This window comes from Oncorhynchus nerka, unplaced genomic scaffold (assembly GCF_034236695.1).
Source record: "Oncorhynchus nerka isolate Pitt River unplaced genomic scaffold, Oner_Uvic_2.0 unplaced_scaffold_1191, whole genome shotgun sequence".
Taxonomy (NCBI): Eukaryota; Metazoa; Chordata; class Actinopteri; order Salmoniformes; family Salmonidae; genus Oncorhynchus; species Oncorhynchus nerka.
Genome location: NW_027040150.1, coordinates 2,635 through 5,774, shown reverse-complemented (window position 1 = coordinate 5,774; position 3,140 = coordinate 2,635). Strand labels below are relative to the sequence as shown.

At 45.0% G+C, this 3,140-nt stretch overlaps 2 non-coding genes across 2 annotated transcripts; one reads left to right on the top strand and one right to left on the bottom strand.

Moving 5' to 3' along the window:
• Positions 1-597: 597 nt before the first annotated feature.
• trnag-ucc (transfer RNA glycine (anticodon UCC)) lies at positions 598-669 on the top strand. The gene has a single exon. It is a non-coding gene; the product is annotated as a tRNA-Gly (tRNA).
• Positions 670-956: 287 nt separating this feature from the next.
• Positions 957-1,028, bottom strand: trnap-agg (transfer RNA proline (anticodon AGG)). The gene has a single exon. It is a non-coding gene; the product is annotated as a tRNA-Pro (tRNA).
• Positions 1,029-3,140: the final 2,112 nt, after the last annotated feature.

The following is a 3,140-nucleotide window of genomic DNA, read 5'->3' as shown; positions in this document are numbered from 1 at the left end:
GATCAGTTTTCAAGTAGAGATTGAGACTCAGCGTATCCGTCTCCATCCTCCACAACTGCTTATGTTACCCCTCCATATCTGCAGTGAAAGATGATGGACCTAGATCGGATTTTGTCAAACCATGAGACATACCTATAATCGGTCTTCTCACAAAAACATCTCTAGCTTCGGAACCGTTTGACCTACAATTTCGCATGACCACTCTCTGGAAAGGGGAGACCCTCACGAACATGGTGGTATTCTCAAGTTATCTCTACATCCCCCACAAGTGTCAGGAGACTCGTCTGAAGTCAGAACAGTCTATGTGCCAACTTCTGTTTGTAGAATCCAAAATCTTTGGGCTTCAAAGTAATGTGACCCCACTTGTCGCAATGTTCTCCGTTTTGCCCTACGTTCCCCACAAGTGTCACGGGCCTAATCTGAAGGTAACCTGTACTGATTAAAATGATAGATGTTTTAACCAGGGACCTCTCGCAACCTAAGCCATAATCATACACCTAAACCAACGATCCGTTTGGTCAAAGAATGTTCACTTTCCACAAAAATGACGGTCAAGATATGAGTCGATGTCTCCATTTTGCTAATGACCTGCACATAGCATTGGTGGTATAGTGGTGAGCATAGCTGCCTTCCAAGCAGTTGACCCGGGTTCGATTCCCGGCCAATGCAGAGCATGAGAAATTCATTTGTTTTAGGGGCTGGATGTCATTTCAAGTGTATTACATTTGAATCATTATCGTTCTTCGTGGCAGTTAGAATTGCTCCTACATTCTTCAGTTTATCTAAAATAATAAATGTTGTGCGACGTTGAACCAACAAGTGCATATCACAATAGATTTGCAGTCCATCGCCAAAACCATTCAGCCATCCTTGTCCTGCGCCCAAGAGGTGATAGTTGGCATTCCGACCAGTGGCCCAAGATCTGCCTGTCTGAGCTCGTTCAAGGATCTGCAAAAGGGCTCATCCGGGATTTGAACCCGGGACCTCTCACACCCTAAGCGAGAATCATACCCCTAGACCAACGAGCCTTATGCCCAAAGTTGTTTTCTTTCTTTCTGCAGCAATGTCAGTGAAGATATCGATTGACGTGTCCACGGTGCTTGGAACGATTGAACATCATGTGAGTGTTTTGTGCTTTACTTACAGCCACTTTACAATAGTGCATCTAGGTCTTTTAAGGGGGGGTGAGAAGGATTACTTTATCCTATCCTAGGTATTCCTTAACCTCTTCAGTCGACCCTCTACTTTTTGAACATTCTGTTAAAAATCGCGCAACATTTCAGCGCCCTGCTACTCATGCCAGGAATATGGTATATGCATTTGCTTAGTCTGTGTGGATAGAAAACACTCAGACGTTTAAAAACTGGTTAAATCACTGCTGTGGCTTTACCAGAATGGCATTTACATCAAAAAGCACAGGAAAAACTGATCACTGAAAATGGGAAAATATATCCATGCGCTACTTGAACCAATTGATAAACGTGAACCACAATTAATTGACTGAGGTTGCAGTACCTACAGCTTCCACAGGGTGTCTAGAGTCTTGTCATTTCCTTCGAGTTTTTTTTTTCTTGGTCAAACACATACAGGACACCGTATCTAATCCGGTCTAGGACCGGATATTTTCGTTGAGTTTCTAGCCGGACATTTTTCCAGACGGACAGCTAATGATCTTTACATCGCCTCCTGATGAATTTTATCGCTATTAACGTTTACTAATACCTAAAGTTGCATTACAAACGTATTTCGAAGTGTTTTGTGAAAGTTTATCGTCGACTTTTGAATTTTAAAAAAGACGTTACTTTTTGAAACTATGTTTTTTTCGTTTATCACACAGTCTACATATAACAATATCTAGGCTTTATATGGACCGATTTAATCGAAATAAAGACCCAAATAGTGTTTATGGGACATCTAGGAGTGCCAACAAAGAAGATGGTGAAAGGTAATGAATGTTTTCTATTTTATTGTGTGGTTTGTGTAACGCCGAAATGCTAATTATTTTGTTTACGTCCCTGTGGGTCTTTGGGGTGTTGCATGCTATCAGATAATAGCTTCTCATGCTTTCGCCGAAAAGCATTTTAAAAATCTGACTTGTTGCCTGGATTCACAACGAGTGTAGCTTTAATTCGATACCCTGCATGTGTATTTTAATGAACTTTTGAATTTTAACTAATACTATTAGCATTTAGCGTAGCGCATTTGCATTTCCAGAGTTCTAGTTGGGACGCAAGCGTCCCGAGAAAGCAACAGGTTAAAGAGGTGGGGTTTCAGGTGTCTCCGGAAGGTGGTGATTGACTCCGCTGTCCTGGCGTGTGAGGGAGTTTGTTCCACCATTGGGGGCCAGAGCAGCAACAGTTTTGACTGGGCTGAGAGGGAACTGTACTTCCTCAGTGGTAGGAGGCGAGCAGGCCAGAGGTGGATGAACGCAGTGCCCTTGTTTGGGTGTAGGGCCTGATCAGAGCCTGAGATACTGAGGTGCTGCTCCCCTCACAGCCCGTAGGCAAGCACCATGGTCTTGTAGCGGATGCGAGCTTCAACTGGTGCCAGTGGAGAGAGCGGAGGAGCGGGGTGACGTGGAGAGAACTTGGGAAGGTTGAACACCAGACGGGCTGCGGCGTTCTGGATGAGTTGTAGGGGTTTAATGGCACAGGCAGGAGCCCAGCCAACAGCGAGTTGCAGTAATCCAGACGGGAGATGACAAGTGCCTGGATTAGGACCTGCGCCGCTTCCTGTGTGAGGCAGGGTCAGACTCTGCGGATGTTGTAGAGCATGAACCTACAGGAACGGGCCACCGCCTTGATGTTATTTGAGAACGACAGGGTGTTGTCCAGGATCACGCCAAGGTTCTTAGCGCTCTGGGACGAGGACACAATGGAGTTGTCAACCGTGATGGCGAGATCATGGAACGGGCAGTCCTTCCCCGGGAGGAAGAGCAGCTCCGTCTTGCCGAGGTTCAGCTTGAGGTGATGATCCGTCATCCACACTGATATGTCTGCCTTGTGAGCATGACAGTCTTCCAAACTCTTGACCATGCTTCAGTTCAAATCTTCTGTAGTTCATCTGCTGTGTCTTTTCACATTCTGTCTTCTTTCAGTCGACAGCTAACTGATGACGAACAGTTTTTATAAATGAATATA